Below are 15,725 nucleotides of genomic sequence, written 5' to 3'. Positions count from 1 at the left end.
GAAAACTCCCTTAATAGGGGACAAGATGACAATAGAACCTGTACCCCAAACTTCCCCAAAATCTTTTCAATTGTCCACTATTAACCCAAGAATGGGTTACCTATAAGAAAAAGGGGGGAATGTAAGATCATGGTAAACTGCAGAGTATGAAGTTAATTCCATCCTCAGGAAAAGCCACCCTGAGAAATACCCTCTGTGGCATAAGGCTGATTCAGCTCCAGCAAAGGAAGCATTAACAGTTCCAAGGAGCACCTAAACTGTGCCCACTCTGGACAAAGTGACCCCATTTGGGTGGTCAGGCAATGACTAATTTTGGTAAATAATATCTGCTTGCCACAGCTATTCTTTTGGGCAACTGTTAGTAACAATTTGAAATTCCACTAGCCTCAGCCTACTCTTGCACAGTCCTGAAGAGCCAGGCATGCACCACCCTGCTTGCAGGTTTTTTCCTTTAGTAAACCCCTTGACTTTGAGGCTAGGCACCCTTTTCCTGTAGCTGTTGTGCCAGTTTGCTGGACAGAGTCCTTGGCGAGGCTTGTAACTTCACATTAAACATAAACATATGTGTTTGTATTAGTGAGTCGGCTCACAAACTTGGCATGACACCCTCAGATCCTGTACTGGTCAGTAATCATTGGAATGAGGCTTCTTTACTGATAGTAGAGGGGTATTCCAGGCAACTGTACAGGTTTTAGGACCCCAAGTTTTAAAAGCTGCCTTATGTGGGGTGTAATCCCTTTGCTTTGCTTCATAGGGCATGGGTACTGGTGAACCTTAACTGGGTCTGCCCCTGACTTGATTTCAGCATAGATATGGGTTTAGTATCCTGCCAAACCCATGCCCACTGTTTCTGCCCAAGTCATTGCAAATTTTGAAGCCTGTCTTTTATGTTTGGTTCAGGTTTAGTTGGCCCTTGGTACATTCTGTAGTCTGCAGCTAAATTGCATGTGACTAGGACTTGAACTGGCTTCCCGTCCTGAAAGAATAGAATGGTCCCTTTATCAGAAAAGTAGATCTGAGCTTTCATTTTAGTAAGCAGATCTCGGCCCAAGAAGGGGGAGGGGCTTTCTGGTATTACCAGAAATGATTGGGTTACCTGTCTGAATCCTAGGTCTACTGTTCTTCGGGTAGTCCATGAGTAGGGTTTTGTCCCTGTGGCCCCTTGGACCCAGGTAATCTTGGTACATATGGGCACTTCTGGTTTTAACAGGACTGAGTTTTTTGCCATGAAGTCAACTGCTTTCCACTCTATTTTTAAGGCTACCCTGTAATGGGAGATGTCATTCTGTAAATCTGTCTCCTATTGGTTGTTGAATAAAGGACTGTTGGCCAATAGTGAACAAGTGAAGCAAGATAGGTGGGACAAGGAGTCGAGGAGGATTCTTGGAGAGACAGGGGAAACACGATGTAGGCACCAGAGGAGTAAGAGGTCTGAACCCTTTTCTCTAGTAAGAAAAACACTTAGATTAACAATTATGGGTTAAATACTTAAGTCAGAGCAAACAGCCAACAGCTTTATATATAATATAGTGTCCCATGAATTATTTGGGGGTTCAGACAATGTGGCAGGGCCCAGGCAACTGGCAAGGAAGACAACACTCTACAAATGGTTTTCAGGAGTGGGATTGAATTTCCACATAGAATGACAAAAGCTTTAAAGGTATTTTAGAAACAAAAGAACAGAGAGAAGCACGGCTTCTTGTTAGCAGCATTTTTCTCAGGTGGAATCTGTTTTGCTAGAGACAAGCAGAGACTCATGCGGCTCACTTAAGGGAGTCTTCCTGACTCAGCATAAGCAGAAAAAAAAACCCAGCAATGTTCTTTTAAGAGGCTTTGTTAACAATTGAATGGTATGCACAAACATCAGGCAGTAGCAGTGACCACATCTCCAAGCTGGCACCACCAAGCTGGATGTCAGCATAGACTGAGGCGGTGAGCTGGAGTCAAATTTACACCTGCCATGTTGGAAAGCCAGTGACTGACTCCACTTTAATTTTAGCAATATTCTTCAGCCTATATAAGACACGAGGCCAGAGAAACATAAAGTTTTACAGTAAATTCAGATTCAGACGAAGAAGAATATAGGTAAACTTGGGAGAGTAAAAGAAACAAGATACTGGAAAAATAAAAATAAAGTAGCTGGGTGTGGTGACACATGCCTTTAATCTCAGCACTGGGGAGGAAAACATAAACAAAGAGAGTAGCTGGGTGTAGTGACACACACCTTTAATCCCAGCACTCCAGAGGCAGAGGCAGGTAGATTTTGAAAGAGATACCCTGTCTCAGAGAAAAAATAAAGTAAAATAAATATAGTAATAATAGATAAATAAATAAGCTACGTAAAGATGGAAAATACACAGAGTCTGGATACTGCATGCTATTGTGTTTTTCAGTTTTTTGATTGCTAAAGAGGGAACAACTGCTAAAGTACACTTGACTATCAATGCTGTTGAATTAACCCAACCTATAACTTTTGAAAATGTTTTGACTTCAAAATTTAAATATAAGGACAGGTTACTTGGGAAAAGAGATTTCATTTGTGTTTCCACAGAAAATGAAAAGCCATGGATTCCTTCCAGACTAATATGGTTTGATGAAGCAAGACCTCCTGAAGCAATGTCCTGTGCGATCCAACATCTAAAACCACTGAGATAATGCAGCCTTATGAACTACAAACACAAGGACTTTGGCCAGGTTTCTGAGTTTTATCATGATCCCAATGGTATGGACGGTGCCCCCTATCAGCAGGAAGCAGTTTGGAATGAGCAACATCCAAATTCCCATATTGTTTATCAATCTTTGTATTCATTTGAATGGGGTTGCTTATAATTGGTTAATGAATACTTTTTAAAGGTAAAAGGGTAATTATGGTATGGAAATGAATACTTTGTATTGGCATGGTTTTTCATTTATTGATACAAATTCAAGGTCAGTTTTGTGTTGTGTATATACTGATCTTTTAAAACATAATGAATAATTAAATACAGATGATAGATAGTTACTTATAATAGTCAGAATTTATAGCTAGGTAAGTTAGATTTTCTAGATATACAGAAATATATTTGAGATAGATAGTCTTCAAACCTTTAAAGGCCAAAAAGGAGACTTTTGGCTCAAGTTGCATATTCAGCTGAGGCTAGTGACGTTAAATCAACAAACTGCATCACCACAGGAACAAATTGGTGCTCTGTGGATAGTGCAACAAGCCTCTTGTTCATATTTTTTGTAATGCTACATGTGTAACATCAATGATTGTGCCTAATGTATCTGTGTAAGTGCACTTTCTAAATGCTTTCCTGAGCAGATCTTAGAACGATTGTAAACTTTATCACTGTTTTGACCATCAAATTGTAAATGTAAATAACATGTAGGTTACCCTTGTAACAGAGGAAGGCTGGTAGAATGTTATGGCCCAGATCTGGTGATGGGTATGGTGATGTAGAGGTGCTATGTCAATGGGGGTCCTGGAAATGGTGACAGTGGCGGTCAGCATTCTGGCTTTATGCCGAGCTCACACGTGCCTTGTTCCAGAGGCAAGAGATCCGTAACCAAGTATTGCTTAGCTTAGCCCATGGCAATCCCGATAGCCATGAAGGTTGGTTACAGATGATTTAAGGATGAGGTTCTTCCATTGACGGACAACCTGTGGGGAAGACACCTCCCACCTAAGACAGGGGTTCAAGGTCCCCCAAAGACGGGCAAGGGAGGGTGACCCTACTTGACCTAAGCCAGGAGTGCCTCATTAGAAAATAAAAAAGGGGGAATTGTGGAGACACTAGACCTTGAGCAGAGACCCACTTCCTCATCGGCCTGGGAGTAGGCAGCTGTAAGACAATGTTTACTAAAAACATGTTTACTAAAAACAATACAATGCTCAAAGCAGTAATTTCCTGAAAAGGGCTTGCCCACGGGAACCGCCCTGACCTCGACCTTTTCCAAAGACTAACCAACTCTTCTGACACACCCACCTCCACCTCTGGTGTCAGGCTATATAATAACCAGCCAGAGTAGGAATAAAGGAAAGCCTTCTTGAGGAACCTTGGGGTCTGTGTTGTCAATCCCCGACACCCTCTGCACATTCTCAGACACAGGTTGCACAGCAGGCACGGCAGTCCCAGTATCTTGGCGAGCCCCCTTTCCTGTCTCTTTTCCTTCTCCTCCTCCCTTTGGTCTGCTGTTTCTCTCTTATCATACACCTTTTCTGCCACTGCTACCAGATCCCTAGGACTTTTATCACCTACTCCTTCTAATAACTGCAACTCTTTTTAATATCTGGAGCATCCTGTGTCCCTCCCTGGAGAATAGTTCCAGCTGTCTCCTTGGTCTTTACAGCAAAAGCATGTGAAAGTGAGATGGGGGGGACAAAGAAAGTGGAGCAGGTATCCAGAGTAAGAAAGGATTTAACCCAAGGGAGGGGTCCATCCATCTGATTGATGAGTCCCCAACAGGTGACAGTGTAGAGGATTTGATCAGTGTATCCCTCTTGGAGCCTGAAAGTGACTTCTTCAACCCTGGAAATGAGATCCAAGTGAGAGGACCCTCCAGATGGCCAACCAACATCAAAGGTGGGCCATTCAGAGGAACACAAAGTAATCCATTTGTCCTTCTTTAGTTAACACTGTTATTATGGGATGTCTCTCAAACATCTTTCCAGTGTGCCAGAGTCAAATCAAGAGTTGAAGATGGAGTAGCACCGATTCTCTGTCTAGTCAGTGAAGTCGTCAGCAGAAAAGCAAAAACACATGACACAAATGAGATTAACATGAAAGTCACATGTGGGAACAAAAAACCTTGGCAGGAGGCCCGCTTCCCCATCAGCCAGGGAGCAAGTAGCTGTAAGACAATGTTTACTAAAAACATGTTTACGGAAAACAATCCGGTGTCCATAAGAAATGTTTACTGGAGCAATAAGTTCCTGATAAGGGCTCGCCCATGGGAATGGCCTGACCTTGACCTTTTCGAAAGACTAACCGCCTCTTCCTGACCCCCCCCCACTGCTGCCTTTGGTGTCAGGGCATATAATAACCAGCCAGGGTAAGAATAAAGTGGAGCCTTCTTGAGGAACCTTCTGGAAGCCACCAATGGGTCTCTGTGTCATCAATCCCCACACCCTCCGCACATTCTCGGATACATGCAGTGCAGCAGTTCTGGAATTGGAGATCCCACCAAGATCGTGAAAGCGAGGTAAGTGGACGGGTTGTCCCTTTTGCTGGCCAGGGACAGATTTGGGAGAATAAGAAAAGAAACAATGGGGAATAGTCCCAGGAAGCTTGAATTACAGTATCAAGTAAAAAAGTTACTTGAAGGACAGGGGACTACAGTCAAGGCTAAAACCCTAGAAGGCTTTCTAAAATCAATCAAACAAGCAAGTCCATAGTTCGTTACTGGGGGAGCTTCATCGACTTTTATGAAAACAGGGATCTGAGTCCCTGCCCCCATCCACATTCCCCTTATGGAGATTAGTGAGGGGTGCACTTTTGACAGATAAGGTTAGCTACCGCCAGGTAGTTCAGGCTACAAAAGAGCCTTTTTCAGAGTTACAAGAGACTGAGACTCAAGCCTCCCTGAGTTCAGAGGAAGAGAGTGAGGATGAATCATCTGAAGAGACCCTGCCCGAAACTAGAGGCTCCATTGTTAGTGAGGATGAGGAGGAGTCTCTTAGCAACAACAAAATATGGGTAGAGATCTCAGGTCGCCACCCAAAAAGAAGGACTCTGGTCAGAATTGGTTCTCTGTCACACCTAGAAAATGGAAGTAGCTCAGACTCTGACTTCTCAGACAAGTCAGTGTCTGAGAAGGAATGGTTACTTGCTGAGATCTCGGCCCTTAAAAAAGCACTAAAAAAGACTCGAATTAAGAAAAGACAGGACAGGGAGAGAAACCCTCCTCCATACTCTGAAAAAAGGGACTCCTCCTATGATATGACCCAATCCTTCTTTGACCTTGAGGGAAGACCCAAAGGAGGGGTCTAATACTGCCTGGTGGTGGCCCCGGTAATGGAAGTTCCAGACCCGAACAATCCCGGGCAGGTCATTTGGCATCATGACCCTTTAAGTTTCAAAGACATAAAACAACTTAAAGAGGCAACTCTAAATTATGGAGTGCCAGCTCCCTTTACACTTTCCTTAATGGAATCTTTTGTGTCTCTTAACTTTACACCTAGTGATTGGCAGCAGCTTTGCCAAGCAACTCTTCCTCCAGGTCTACACGACCTGTATAAATATAAATACAAATCCCAAGCCAAATGCCAGAGAAAATGAAAGAAAGAAAAAGAGAGAGAGAGAGAGAGAGAGAGAGAGAGAGAGAGAGAGAGAGAGAGAGAGAGAGAGAAAGAAAGAAAGAAAGAAAGAAAGAAAGAAAGAAAGAAAGAAAGAAAGAAAGAACAGAAAAAGTAACAGGGAATGGAAGGCCCGAAGATCAGCTCCAAATTACCCAGCAGGATGATAAAACCTTCCAAAGTCTGACTTGGGGGAAGACCCTTTGGGGACTACAGATGAGCCCCCGAATGCAATGCCCAGATCATGAAGATCCCTGGTTCTCACCATACAAAAGATCCTTCTGAACTGCAAGAAGCAAGGTTTTCATTGTATACAAGTCGGCAGGGACGTCTACTAGAAAGCTGATGCAACAGCAACCAGAGGGGTGCCTTAAAGCATTTAGCCAAGTTCTTTTAAAGGGGGAAAGTTGCAACATTAGACCAATGGGTGAGGATTGTTTCTGGTTGGTTGACACTCAGCAGGGTCAGATGAATTCAAAGTTTTGGCAGCACAACCTGTTATTTTACATATTTTCAATGTTTGTCCTGTGGAGCAGGGGGGCATTCCATGTTTTGTGGTTACACCATGACATTTTCTCTCTTCCCAAAATTGGTCTGAGCTTTTTTATTTAATTCCTTGGAACAGTGTGGAACTGGGTAACTCTGACGTCAATGTGGAGTTGCTCTACTCTGAAAAGATTGCTGAGGTTCATTTGATTTTTAACCCTTTCATCATAAATGATCCATAAGAAAATTTCCATAAATGCACTATCCCCAAATTGTACAAACAGGAAAGTCCCCCAAGTATGCAACAGGTGGAGATGAAAACCAAAGGTGGCACGGTGGCCATCATGCAACTCAGCTTTGCTGCATCTTTGTCAAGCAGCTGTGCTGGCTTTACGACTTTGCTGTCCCCATCAGATATGGCTGTGCCAGGATTAGGATTGTACAAGTAAATATGTTTGCCCCACAAACAGATTCAAATCATAACTGATACCAGTGGTCAGAAAATGTCCATGATCCTGTCAGCTGCTGTTCTGCTGGTTTAGTTAGCAAGGAAGAAAGGACTCTTGCTCTGTTAGCATGGTTCATACATTGCTTCAGAATAGTTTTCTACCAAGGCAGTGATTGTCATCGTTTTCATTCTGTCACTCTCTTCATAAATACCGTCCTTGAATGTCAGGTAAATGGATGGAACTAGAAAAGGCCCACTGTTGACTCTAACTCAAAAAGACAGCCTGACTTTCTCTGTGTATCCTTCCTCCTCAGTTTCCTCCTGGGATTCTCAGCTTTCCTGTTGTCCTCTCTCACTGTTACAACTGTCCTAGAGCATCCTCCTCATTGCTTAGATTCCTCACTGCATCTCCATGGTGAAAGGTCACCTCTGTGTTGGTGACATATTGTTAGTGACATTCAGACCTAAAATCATAACAGATTAAGGGATAAAACTTTTGGAATAGATGAATTTAACAACACCCAAGTTCCACCAATGAAAGTCTCAGAATTAGCCCTGATGCCACCAGAGACCTAAGGCAGAGATTTCTCAGCTGAGCTGACCTCACATTAATGTTTCCAACAATGTACTTACCTTTGATTTTTCTTCTACCCATGTGTCTAAAAAGTGCCTTAATTTAAGATGATCTTTGTTCTGTTCCATAAAAATTTTATAAAACTGTTACCATGTTGAAATATCAAAGGTGAAGTAACATAAAAGTCTTTCCAAAACGTGGTCACTCATATTTGGTCCCAGAAGAAACTTTCTTTTTTCCTTTGACGTCTGTTTCCCAAAGCTATGTTTCAGTATCAACGGAGGGAACACTTTCTCAAAAACATGTTATCTTAAAAGGGAAGGAAAAAGGGTTGCCAGCTATTTGAATTCCTTGATATACTGTGTCCTATGCATATGTGCAGTCCTAGGTTCCATTAAAATAAAATGATAAAAATAAACCATGACCTCCAGGGATTTTGTCTGTTTTGTTTGATTTTTCTTTTCTTTTTGAATTTTTGTTCTTTAGTTAGTATTTAACCTATGGGCACCATCATATTAAGTTAGAGGTCAAAAGCCCTATAATTTTATTGTAATTAATTAATTTATGGGTTTTTGAGACAGCATTTCTCAGTGTAGCCCTAGCTGTCGTAGAACTACCACTGTATACCATACTCCTCTCAAACACACAGAGAGGCCTGCCTCCACCTCCTGAGTGCTAGGATTAAAGTCATGTGCCACCCCCTGACTAATTTCCTTTTTATTTTTTAAATAAAAGAGCCACTGGCACAATACTTTCTGAGATGACACTGGTCTTGAAATAGCAGAGATCTAAAGAGACATTACTAAAATTCAAACCTCACACACGTATAGTGTGAGACTTCAACACCCCACTGTAACCCCTAGACAGGACTACAAGACAGAAACTTAACAAAGAAACAAAGGAACTAATAGAAGTTATGACACAATTGTGTTTGACTGACATCTACAGAACATTCCATCCAAACACAAAAGAATATACCTTCTTCTCAGCGCCACAGGGAACCTCAAAAATTGACCACATACTTGGCAGCATATCAAAACTCAACAGGTACAAAAAAATTAGAATAAATCCATGCATCTTATCAGACCACCATGCTTTAAAGTTAGAATTCAACAACAACACAAATTGCAGAAACCCTAAAAACGTATGGAAATTGAATAATGTGCGATTGCACCACTCCTGGGTCACCGAAGAAATAAAAAAAGAAATTAAAGACCTCCTAGAATTCAATGAGAATGAAGACACAACATACCCAAATTTATGGGACACTTTGAAAGCAGTGCTAAGAGGAAAGTTCATAGCACTAAGTGCTCACCTGGAGAAATGGGAGAATAGTCACACTAGAGAACTAACAGCACAACTGAAAGCTCTAGAACAAAAAGAAGCAAACTCACCAAAAAAAAAAAAAAAAAAAAAGGCCGGGCAGTGGTGGCACATGCTTTAATCCCAGCACGTGGCAGGCAGATCTCTGTGAGTTCGAGGCCAGCCTGGTCTACAGAGCGAGTTCCAGGACAGCCTCCAAAGCCACAGAGAGACCCTGTCTCAAAAAACAAAAAAAAAGAAGAAGAAGAAGAAGCAAACTCACCCAGGAGGAGTAGACGACAGGAAATAATCAAATTGAGGGCTGAACTCAATAAAGTAGAAACTAGGAAAACAATACAAAGAATCAATGTAACAAAGAGTTGGTTCATTGAGAAAATCAACAAGATAGACAAACTTTTATCCAAACTTATGAAATGGCAGAATGTGAACACGCAAATTAACACAATCAGAAATAAAAAGGAGGACATAACAACAGACAGAGAGGAAATCCAGGGAATCATCAGGTCAACTTTGAGAATCTGTACTCTACAAAATTGGAAAATTTAAAGGAAATGGGCAACTTTCTGGATAGATATCACCTGCTAAAATTAAATCAAGAACGGATAAGCAACTTAAATAGACCTATAACCCCTATGGAAATAGAAACAGTCATCAAAAATCTCCCAACCAAAAAAAGCCCAGGGCCAGATAGCCTCAGTGCAGAATTCTACCAGAAATTCAAAGATCAGCTTATACCAATTCTCCTCAAAGTATTCCATGCAATAGAAGCAGAAGGGTCTTTGCCAAACTCTTTTTACAAGGCTTCAATAACCTTGATCCCCAAGCCACACAAAGACACAACTAAGAAAGAGAACTTCAGACCAATATCCATCATGAACATTGAAGCAAAAATACCCAATAAAATTCTGGCAAGTCGGATCCAAGAACGCATCAGAAAACTCATCCACCATGATAAGGAAGGCTTCACCCCAAGAATGCAGGAATGGTTCAACATACAAAAATCCATCAATGTAATCCACCATATAAACAAGTTGAGAAACAAAAATCATATGATCACCTCATTAGATGCTGAAACAGCCTTTGACAAAATCCAGCACCCCTTCATGATAAAGGTCTTGGAGAGATCTGGGAAAACAGGAACATACCTAAACATAATAAAAGCTATATACAGCAAACCAACAGCCAACATCAAACTAAATGAACAGAAACTCAAAGCAATTCCTCTAAAATCAGGAACAAGACAAGGCTGCCCACTCTCCCCATACCTCTTCAATATTGTGCTTGAAATTCTAGCCAGAGCAATAAGACAACAAAAGGAGATCAAGAGAATACAAACTGGAAAGGAAGAAGTCAAACTTTCACTATTTGCAGATGATACGATAGTTTACATAAGTGACCTGAAAAACTCTACCAGGGAACTCCTACAGTGAAGTGGCAGGCTACAAGATCAACTCAAGAAAATCAGTAGCCCTACTATATACAGATGATAAAAGGGTGGAGCAAGAAATCAGAGAAATATCACCCTTTACATTTGCCACAAACAACATAAAATACCTTAGGGTAACCCTCACCAAACAAGTGAAATACCCATATCACAAGAACTTTGAAACTTTAAAGAAAGAAATTAAAGAAAACACTAGAAAATGGAAAGATCTCCCATGCTCTTGGATAGGTAGGATCAACAGTAAAAAACGGCAATCTTGCCAAAAGCAATCTACAGATTCAATGCTATCCCCATTGAAATCCCAGCACAATTGTTCACAGACCTCAAAAGAATAATTGTCAAATTTATATGGAAAAACAAAAGACCCAGGATAGCCAAAACTACCCTGTTCAACAAGGCAACGTCCAGAGGCATCACCATCCCTGACTTCAAGCTCTATTATAGAGCTATAGTCCTGAAAACAGCTTGGTATTGGCACAAAAATAGACAGGTAGACCAATGGAATCAAATAGAAAACCCTGATATTAACACACACACATGTGAACACTTGGTTTTTTACAAAGAAGCTAAAATTATACAATGGAAAAAAGAAGGCATCTTCAACAAATGGTGCTGGCATAACTGAATGCTGGCATGTAAAAGACTTCAGATTGATCTATGTCTATCGCCATGCACAAAACTTAAATCCAAATGGATTAAAGACCTCAACATAAATCCAGTCACGCTGAACCTGTTAGAAGAGAAAGTGGGAGGTGCCCTTGAACAAATTGGTACAGGAGACTGCTTCCTGAGCATAACACCAGTAGCACAGACACTGAGATGAAAAATTAATAAATGGGACCTGCTGAATCTGAGAAGCTTCTGCAAGGCAAAGGACACAGTCAACAAGACAAAAAGGCAGCCCACAGAATGGGAAAAGATATTCACTATTCCCACATCTGACAGAGGGCTGATCTCCAAAATCTACAAAGAACTCAAGAAGCAAGTTTCAAAAGCACCAAAGAATCCAATTAAAAAGTGGGCTATAGAACTAAATAGAGGAGACTAAAATGGCTGAGAGACACTTAAGAAAGTGTTCAACAGCCTGGAGTTGGTGGCACATGCCTTTAATCCCAGCACTCAGGAGGCAGAGGCAGGCAGATCTCTGTGAGTTCCAGGCCAGCCTGGTCTACAAAGCGAGTTCCAGGACAGCCTCCAAAACAATACAGAGAAACCCTGTCTCAAAAAACCAAAAAAAGAAGAAGGGGGGGAAGAGGAGGAGGAGGAGGAGGAGGAGGAGGAGGAGGAGAACAAGAACAAGAAGAACAAGAACAAGAACTAGAACAAGAAGAACAAGAAGAAAAACAAGAAGAAGAAAGTGCTCAACATCCCTAGCAATCAGGGAAATGCAAATCAAAACAACTCTGAGATACCATCTTACTCCTGTCAGAATGGCTAAAATCAAAAACACCAATGACAGTTTATGCTGGAGAGGATGTGGAGAAAGGGGAACACTCCTCCACTGCTGGTGGGAGTGCCAACTCATACAGCCACTATGGAAATCAGTATGGATTTTCCTCAGGAAAATGGGAATCAGTCTACCACAAGACCCAGCAATTCCACTGTTAGGCATATACTCAAAAGATGCACATTCATACAACAAGGACATCTGTTCCATTATGTTTATAGCAGCACTATTTGTAATAGCCAGACCTAGAAGTAACCTAGATGCCCCTCAACTGAGGAGTGGATAGAGAAAATGTGGTATATTTACACAGTGGAATACTATTCAGCAGAAAAAAGCAATGGAATCCTGAAATATGCAGGCAAATGGATGGCACTAGAAGAAATCATCCTGAGTGAGGTAACGCAGTCACAAAAAGACAAACTTGGTATGTACTCACTCATATATGGATTTTAAACATGGATCATGGCAGTCCCTGTCTACAGTCCCACTGCCAGAGAGGCAAGGAAACAGGAAGGACCCTAAGAGAGATATACATGTGAAGTGGGAAGTCCTGTGATTATGTCAATAAAGCACTGTTGGCCAATAGAGAAGTTAGATAGGTGGGACTAGGAGTCCAGGAGGACTCTGGGTAGGAGAAACACAGGGAGTCAAGATATAACGCCATGGGGTAGGAAGCCCAGAAACCTCTCCGGTAAGAAAAATACTTAGATTAGCAATTATGGGATAAATACTTAAGTCAGAGCTAGCCAGTAAGAAACTAACAAGGCCAACAGTTTCATAATTAATATAGCCTCCTGTGTGTTTATTTGGGACTGATGTGGCTCTAGAACCAGGCTGGCGGGAAGGCTTCTCTCAAGGAAAAGATTTCTCTTTACATAATGGTGATCAGGAGTGGGATGATGAATTTCCACTTAAAACGACAAAAGACTTACGGGAATTTTAGAAACAAAAGAATGGAGAAAAGCATGGGTTCTTGGTAGCAGCGTTTTTCTCAGGTGTGCTCTATTTTGCTAGCGACAAGCAAAGACTCACGAGGCTTGCTTAAGGGAGACTTCCTGACTCAGCATTTAAAAAAAAAAGCAAGGTTGTTTTAAGAGGCTCTGCTAACAATTAAAAGGTGTGACCACATCTCCAAGCATGGACTGAGGCAATTAGCTAGAATCACGCTTACGCCCGCCATCTTGGAAAAACTGCAGTTTAAACAGTGGTGGTTTTAACAGATAAGACACGTGGCCAGAAAAACATAAAGATTTACAGTAAAGTCAGACTTGGGTGAAGAAAAACTTCTAAAGGTTTACAGTGTGTTTAAAAATATATGTAAGATTGAGAGAGAAAAAGAAACGACAAAGTGGTAAATAAGTAGAGAAGCCGGCTGTGGTGGCGCATGCCGGTAGGAATTGCTCCAGAGGCAGAGGCAGGCAGGTTTCCAAAGAGAAATCCTGTCTCAGAGAAAAATAAATAAAAGTAAAAATAAAGTAATAATAGATAAATAAATGAGCCACATAAAGATGGAAAATACACAGAGTGTCTGGATACTGTATGCTATTGTGTTTTTCAGTTTTTTGATTGCTCAGGAAGGAACAACTGCTAAAGTACACTTGATTATAAATGCTGCTGAATTAATCCAACTTATATCTTTTGGAAATGCCTTGACTTCAAAATTTAAATATAAGGATATGTTACTTGGGAAAGGAGTTTTTGTTTATGTTTCTACAAAAAATGAAAAGCTGAGGATTCCTTCCAGGCTTCTGTGGTTTGATGAACCAAGACCCCCGGAAGCAGTGGACCAAGTATTCCAACAACTGAAACAGCTAAGATGATGCAGTCTTACAGACCCCGAAAATACGGACTTATACAGGTTTCTGAGTTTTGTCATGATCCCCATAGTATGAACATCACCCCCTTCTATCACGAAGCAGTTTGGAATGAGCAACGTCCTAATTTCCATCTTGTTTATAAACCTTTGTTTTCATTTAAATGGGATTGTTTATAATTGGTTAATGATCACAACCAATCTCTTTTTAATGCTTAAAAGGGGAATTATGGTATGGGTATGGTTTTTCATTTATTGATACAAATTCAAGGTCAATTTTGTGATGTGTATATTTCTCCTCTTGATTAAGTATTGTGCTTATACTGATCTTTTAAAACGTAATGCCTAATTGAATACAGACTATAGATAGTTACTTATAATAGAATTTATAGTTAGGTAAGTTAGGTTTTCTAAATATACAGAAATAATTTGAGATAGATAAACAGTCTTCAAACCTCTCAAAGACCTTCAGAAAATGGCATTTAAAATGGTTTAGGGTTTTTCTTGACAATGAGAAATGTCTGCTCCTGGCAGCACCAATTACATCTGAGAGGAAGATGGGCATTGAAGAAACTTGTTATGGAGTTTGCTTTCAACATAGCAAGATTAGCCATTTGGGCAAGAAACTGCTCTTGCCTGTACTGCTTGACTGTTGTTGTATAATCTGGACATGCAGGACCCACAGGAAAGTGACTGCTGAACTCAGTCTTACAGGGTTCCTACTTCATGGAAGAGTCTACGAGACTTTCTGCAGGACAAAGAAAAATGACTGACAGGCTGCCAATGCAGATGGACAGTTTGAAATTTCCTGCTTTCCTGAGAAATCTTCTGGACACGTTGTGGCCTATAGGCTAAAGATGGATGCCCCAACATTACAGAGGAACTTCAGGTGACTGTTCAGGCAATAAGATGTCTCTGTCAATCCTAGTGTTTATATATTATCCTTCTGTGGTCTTTGATGGAGTTGAAAACAGATAGTTATAATTATAGTTTTCCTTAGTTATGATAAAAGATAAGCTACATATAGGACTTTGGACTCACAAGAATGAGATAGATGTTATTTTCTTTAAATCTTGCTAAATGTTGATAGACAAAATATTGTAACTATGTTCTTACTTGATAACTATTCTTTTATATATAATTTGACTATGTTAAAGTTCAGACATTTCTTTTTGTTTAGACAGAAAAGAGGAGATGATGTGGGAAGTCCTGTGATTATGTCAATAAGGCACTGTTGGCCAATAGGAAAGTTAGATAGGTGGGACTAGGAGTCCAGGAGGACTCTGGGTAGGAGAAACACAGGGAGTCAAGATATAACGCCATGGGGTAGGAAGCCCGGAAACCTCTCCGGTAAGAGAAATACTTAGATTAGCAATTATGGGATAAATACTTAAGTCAGAGCTAGCCAGTAAGAAACAAGCAAGGCCAACCGCTTCATAATTAATATAGCCTCCTGTGTGTTTATTTGGGACTGATGTGGCTCTAGAACCAGGCTGGCGGGAAGGCTTCTCTCAAGGAAAAGGTTCCCTTTACATACATGGTACCCCAGAGAAGGTGGAATGAGGCAAGATCTCCTGAGCAGATTGGGAGCACAGGGTGGGGGAGGGGAAAGGGAGCCAGGAAAAAGAGAGGGAGATAAGAGGAAGGAAGAGGAGGACATGGGGGATCAGGAAAGTTGAGTTGTGGGAAGAATAGAGGAGAGCAGGATGAGAGGTACCATAATAGAGGGAGCCATTCTAGGTTTGAGGGGAGATCTGGCACTAATGAGAACTCCAGAGATCTACAATGATGACACCAACTGGCAAATTAAGCAGTAGTGGAGAGACTACTTTAAACACCCCTCCCTAATAATGATTTTGATAACTATCTTGCATGCCATCCTAGAACCTCCATCCAGTGACAGACGGAAGCAG

Source organism: Mesocricetus auratus, unplaced genomic scaffold (assembly GCF_017639785.1).
Source record: "Mesocricetus auratus isolate SY011 unplaced genomic scaffold, BCM_Maur_2.0 Super-Scaffold_100006, whole genome shotgun sequence".
Lineage (NCBI taxonomy): Eukaryota > Metazoa > Chordata > Mammalia > Rodentia > Cricetidae > Mesocricetus > Mesocricetus auratus.
This window is presented reverse-complemented; position numbering follows the sequence as displayed.